Raw genomic sequence first — 6,881 nt, forward strand, 5'->3', positions numbered from 1 at the left:
GATATCTAGGAACGAGTCTCGAACGTGGTCAAGTACTCCCACAACCACAATGCGATCGGGTCGTGGCGAGCCCTGCGGCCCATGGTTCCCTTGAGGTGGATTGAGTCATAGGTCACCGAGACTTCTTGCTACATCGAGCAAATCACTTGCCAAGGGAGACGGGCTTCCGAGGCTCTCGTCATCCCTCCTTCATTAACGACGAAATCCAGACCCTCGAAGCAAATCGTCGTCCCAGGAGTCCAGACGGCGCTGCCATCGTTGCTAGCCATGCGGAGCTTGGATGGTCTCGTCGTGGAATGCACAAGTCCCCTACCTGGCACAACAATTGTCGGTGTATTGTGCCTTGCTCCGACAAGTAAATTTCATATACATGTTCTGGGCTCTAGAGGGTGTGCACGGAGGGTGCAAGCTTTATACTGGTTTGGCAGAATGTCCCTACTTCTAGGCATCGGTGGCTTGCGCTACCAGCACCATGATGATAAAACTTGTAGTAGTGGTTACAAGCTATTGAGAGAGGGAGGAGAGGCTCCCAAGTTGCAGGGTGGAAGTAGAGCTTAGAAGTTGCAGGGTGGAGTCTTAGCTAAGTCTTGACTCGGTGGGGCTCTGACCACCTAGTCCTCGTCGGCACTCCTCCTCCTTCTGTTTGTCCTTATGGGTTCTTGTCCATCTGAAGGCATCCGGTTGCCCCAAGATCTCTCTCCTTTCGATCCCCTTGCCTTGAGGCTAGCCTCTCCCTTTTATAGGCTGGGAGAGGGGGCTGGCTAGCGATGGCTTCCCTAGGAAGGAGCCGTAGATAAGGGTAAAAACAATGTTTTACCTTAGGTGGAGCCACATGTACTCATGGGGCCCAAGGCTGCCTGGTTATATTGTATGTACTGTGGCAGATGACATGGGGCGGAGATGGTCCCAGGCATCATCATTTTGGCTACATCGACCCCTAGCCTCCGTAGCTTAGGGCTCGACACGGCCCGTTGTGTAGTGCCCTGCGAGGGGTCTACACACTTAGACCTAGTCCGATAGGCCATAAGTGAGCCATAGGCCGAGGGGTGTGCAGGCCATTAACGCGTCGCAATTCGAGGGGCCCGTAGGTCATGAGTGATATGCGGCCTAAGGTGCTCATAGGTCATGATTGGGAAGTGGACCAACTGTGTTGTGGCTCAGTGCCAGGCATGGTTAAATGCGGTCAGTTATTTATGATGAGTCAGTCTAGGGCTGGGCATGGGACCCACTTGAGTGGTTCCCTTCCGAACGCTCGGCCTCCCATACAGGTTCCACCATGCCCGACACCAGGCTCGGTGCCGCGGGGTTCAATTGGGGGCAGGTCCTTTCAGGGTTGATGCATCCACCTCTCCCAACTGACCGGTAGGCCCTAGCGACCAGGGGTCCTTCCCCTAGTGTGTTCCCTAACCGACGAGTCCAGGGGACCGAAGGTCATTCCCCCAACACATGTCATGTAGCTCAAATGTATAGGCCTAAGGGTGTGAATTGTAATTTCATCAAGGTTGTATCTCATGACTATAAATAGATGAACAATGCCATATATTAGATGATCTTTTTCGGGAGGGGGGATCAAAGGAATGTCGATTAGTCTTGGTCTCTAAGTTGAGATCTCGTCATCCTATAAGCCTTGTAAAGTCGAAGGTACTAATGTAATCCCTGTCTGAATAATAGAAAAGATCAAGGAAAACGTGTAATGAATGTAAGATTGCATACATGCTTTCATATTTATGTTTAATATGTGTCGGTACCCTGAATCAGGGGTACCCTCTTCTACAGTATGAAGACGCTGTGCACGTACGACGTCTCCAGGCCACACAGAGAACGGCACCCGACCCCACCACATGGGCAGGGCTAAGGGCACCACGTGGCAAGGAAATACAATACACCCCAGGATGCATCATTGGGTCCGGACCTCCACAGAGGGACACCGGACCCCTGTACGTACAAGTCTGGAGCTCCCAAGAAGGCATGTTGGGTCCCTCGGGTGGGCCCCAGGTCCCTCCAAGTAAGGTCCAGGCCTTGGCAAGGTCCCGGGACGGGGAGGACCCCGGCATGAGTAGGGGTCCGGTGCTGGCACGTGTCCAGTCCATGCCCTACGCTCCCCGCTCAGGCGGAGACCCGCTGCTGCCGTGTGGCTTATGGCCCGTGACATAAGCCAACGGGCCGAGGCTGACGTAAGGCCCCTAAAGCTGTCCAGCCTCTGCATTTATTGCGAAGAGGATGCGCAGCCTGCCACCATGCTGACGGGCGACGTGCCCTCTCAGCATCTAATGCGTCCTATCCAATCCGCTGGCAGATGGCGTCAGGGTCATCCAGCAGACGGCGCGCCTGTCCAGTCTGTTGACAAACAGTGCGCCCGTGCCGTGCGGCGCACTGAGCTCATCATCCCTACTACAAGAAGCTTCCCCGGCACACCGGGATACGCAGATCTCGGATGTCAGGGCACAAGAAGATTGCCCCAGCAGCGAACATTTGTAGCTCAAAGTGCTATATTCATTATGTCGTTGGGCCAACGTGTCTGGCTCAGTACCTTTGTGCATGCCCCCCTTCAGCTGTAAAAGGGGACGCATGCGACGTTACAAGACAGATCCAATCTTAGGCTCACTCATACACTCACAAGTTCATACAAGCTCTCAAGCAATACATCACATAGTGGAGTAGGGTGTTACGCTCCGGCGGCCCGAACCACTCTAAATCCTTGTGTGTTCTTGTGTTTCCTCCTAGTTTCCAACTAACAAGCAAAACGCCTAGGCCCCTCCTCATATTAGGATTTAGGGCGGGTGCACTCTGCCACCCAGCCGGAGATTTCCTCTCCGACATTTGGCCCGCCAGGTAGGGGGCTAGGCATTAGGTTTTTGCTTATTTCCTTGCTCAAGCATGATGGTGCAAATCGTTGAGCACCGTGTTGAGACTTTGGTAGATTTCGCGATGGAAGGAGAAGCTGCTTCTTCTACACCGCAAGCTCCCAACCGCCCCGTGCCAGGCACTGCTACTGTGCACGCCGCACGACAGCACACAGCTGCACAGACGTCCCGGACTCCATCGAGGGTGACTCCGGGAGCATTGTCAGCGGCCAGGGGGTTGTTGCGACACCCTCCAAGCTCCACAGCCTCACCAAGGGCCATGAAGCAATGGCGGGACGACATCAATCGACTACTCGGTATGGCACATTCTACCTCGACCAGGTCGAGGACACGGTCATCCCGGCGCCAGCACGAGGCGTCAGCATCTGTGCGCTCGCCCTCAGTAAAGGGCGCACAGACCAACGACCTTCGGGCAGAACTCAACCGCAGGCGTGCGGGAGAGGATGCCTGAGTCTCTTTGGAAAGGGCGCGCGAGCGCCGTCAAAACATCGATGGTCGCAACCTCGATCAAGACTTTGTTGCGGTTGCACCGTAGACACCAATGGGCACCCGGTCCCAAACGGGTGTCCCCTTGGCCGGTGTGGGCTGTGCCACTCTCGCAGATCATCTCCACGTGGTGTCATGGCCACCCAAGTTCCGACCGCACCTGCCGGAAAAGTACGATGGAACATCGAACCCGTCGGAGTTCCTACCGGTGTACGTCACCGCCATCACGGCAGCAGGTGTAAACACCGCTGTGATGGCAATGTATTTTCATGTTGCCTTGTCTGGACCTGCCCGGACCTGGCTCATGAACCTCGCCCTAGGGTCAGTCTACTCCTGGGAAGAGCTCTACGCGCGGTTCGCTGCGAACTTCGCCAGTGCTTACCAGCAACACGGTGTGGAGGCCCACCTCCATGCGGTGAGGCAGGAGCCCGGGGAGACTCTCCGGAAATTCATCTCCCGCTTCACCAAGGTGCGACGTACCATCCCTCGCATTTCTGATGCTTCCATCATCACGGCCTTCCGACAGGGAGTACGTGATGAAAAAATCTGGAGAAGTTGGCCATGCATGACGTGGAAACTATCCCCACACTCTTCGCTCTGGCCGATAAGTGCGCCAAAGCCGCCGAGGGCCGTGCATGGCACTCGGCCCGACAAACTGGAGCTGCCCGGTCGGGTGGCTCGGGTGCCGTCCCCAGGACGGAAAGAAGAAAAAGAAGAAGGACCGCGAATACCAGAAGCCGCGGTCCACCGCTCTGGTTGTCGCAGCCACGACCGGAGGCCAGGGCGACCGCAACAAACGTCCACGGCCGCAGAGGGGTAACAACGGCTCATGCCCTATACACCACAACGATCGCCACAGCGCCACAGAGTGTCGTGAGATCATTGACCTCACGAAGCGTGTCAGTGAGCGGCACGAGCAGTCTTCCAAAGACAGCTCCCCACCTCGTCACCGACCTGGCAAAGAAAAGGTGGACGACGGCGAGGTGGTCGCGGCTGAACGGGACCTCGGGTATCATTCACCCGAGGGGGGCCTGAAGGATGTCTTCACTGGAGGCTCCTACTTTGGTGGAGACAACTAGACAGACCCCAGAGGAACCCCGTGTTCCCCGGTCTACGGAGCTGTAGCTTGCCTTCCTCCGGAAACCCTTCCGGATTCCCCACGGGTCCAGGCTTCCGACAGGTACATACATGAACGACCACAACCAAATGCGAGGGCTCCCGTGTCAAATGTAGATGGGGACCCAGGGTCGGGACCTAGCCCTACGACAAGTACCAAACCAAGAAGGGCTCTGCAACTCTCCCCCAGCTGGGAAGGACCCTTCAAGGTAACGAGAATGCACCGACCCGAGGGCAACCATCTGGCTACGACTGAAGGAGTCCCTCACCCCGATGCTGGAACATCTCTGTAAGTTCTATCCATAGAGCAAGTCTGAGGGGTCGATTTAGTTTCCCTTTTGTAACCAGGTAGCACATACGTGTACGCCAACCTGGTGGGGTCCGTCCCCATAAACCCAGTCTGTTGGTCTACACCCATGCATGATGAGTTATAAAGAAAAACTACCCCCTCAATTGAGCCTCTATGATAGTTCCATCTCGCTGCTCCATGGTCTTACCTTGCAGTATTTTTCAGATAATTCTTTTTATCTAACCCACCCGTACGGATCCCATCTGTACTGACATGACGACATCCGAATTGAGCAGCCAGGCTTGCAGTTTAGGGCCCTCGATACGAAAGTTGGGAGGTCTGACAGCCTGGGAGTCGGCCCAGAGAACGGGACCTCGTTCCATGGAGTGGTCCGGAGCCTGTGTGGCTGCTTAGCTTGATTCCGTACCCAAAAGCCTGCACACTCCACCACTCTGTGACGGGTACCTAGTATTTGGGGCTATAAGTCCTGTGCGTCCGACAACCTCGAGACCGGAACTAGAGAATGGACATTAGTCTCCTGGGGTGGTCCGGAGCCCGTGTAGCCGCTCAGCCTGGTCCCGTACCGTGGGCCTGCACGCTCTGCCACCCTGCGACAAGTGTCCTAGTATCTAGAACCGTGACCCGAGGGGGTCCGGACACGCAACTTGGCCACCTGGACCGAAACCTGTGAGTCCCGAGCATGTATCAAAGGATTACTAATATCAGACAGGGATCCCTACGGGTGTACTACTAACGCTCATTAGCTGAAGCTGTGTACAGATCCAGACCCCGACGAGGTTGCCTCCCGAGAGTTGTTGACAACCTTTTCAGATACGCTGGTATCCAGCCTCAACACATCAAGCCTGCATCCTAGGCGGGGGGGGGGGGGGGCAGGTACCAGGGAGGAGTCAACAATATCGCACACAACAGAAACAAGTTGAAAATAGATAAGTGCTAATACTGCTTAATAAATCTCTACTACTCCTTAAGCCTCTACTGTAGGCGTCCACAGTAGAGGTTCTGCCTTCAACGCCCGCGCCCGCGGATCCCCACCCTCCTCCCCACCGCCGCCGCAATCAACGCCATGGTACCGCGATTCACTTGGTACTTCGGGCAGGCATCACGACGTCCATGGAAGGTCCACCACCTCCTCGGCCCGCGGTCGTCTACCCTCTCCACAACCAACCCCTGCGAGATCTGCTTCCATCTGTCTTCGTCTCCCCCATCGCACGAGGTCCACGCCCTCCTGCTCGCCGTCGGCCCATCTTGACTCCCTCTGCTGCCATTCGAAGCCCATGCGCGAAGCCGCGAACGAGGGAGAGCTGCTGGTGGCCCTCGTCATCGGCAGTGACCATTCGCTCCGTCAGCGTGCTCCATCTCTGATCCCTAATTCCTCCTTTAGGTTTCGCATTCAGTGCAAGCACAGGTGAGCCCGCCCCGATCCACTCCTTCTCCTCTTCCCTCGGTGGATCTGGATTCGAGTACCCCTTTCACTCTCACATCGTTCAAATCCATGGCGTCGTCGCCTGGACACGCAGGGGGACAGTCCTGACCTTACCATCGCCTGGATCTGTACCAGTCACTTCCCGATCAGATTCCAGCAGTGCCAACATAACTTGCTAGATCTGAGTGCTTTGCTGCGTTCCTTCGTGTTCAAGGGCAGGAAGAAGATCGTCAAGCGGGGTTCCTTCAACACCTTCTACGAATATGGTATGCACGCTCCGGCCAATGTCCCTATGTTTGGTTAGATCTCAACTGGAAGTGACGAGAGTCAGTGTTACCACTTGGGCAGGTATCGAGCTTGTTCTCGGAACGAAGGTGATTTCCGTCGATGTGCGCCGGAAAACACTGGATACTTCCACCGGGGAAACCATCAGCTATGAAACGCTTATTGTTGCGACGGGTGCTCGGGTATGTCCACATCCTATCTATGCTTGCCCGTGCTATTTTTTTCTTCCCTACATACTCTATGCGATTTCTTACCGGCCGGCTGGATGCTAGAGCATGCTATTTTGTCCTTTTAAAACCGTAGGCCGTGAAGCTGGAAGAGATCGGAGGGAACGGCGGCTCAGATGCCGAGAACGTCTGTTATCTGCGCGACATCGCGGACGCGGATAAGTTAGTCT

The sequence above is a fragment of the Zea mays genome, chromosome 1, assembly GCF_902167145.1.
Source record: "Zea mays cultivar B73 chromosome 1, Zm-B73-REFERENCE-NAM-5.0, whole genome shotgun sequence".
In the NCBI taxonomy this organism is placed as follows: domain Eukaryota; kingdom Viridiplantae; phylum Streptophyta; class Magnoliopsida; order Poales; family Poaceae; genus Zea; species Zea mays.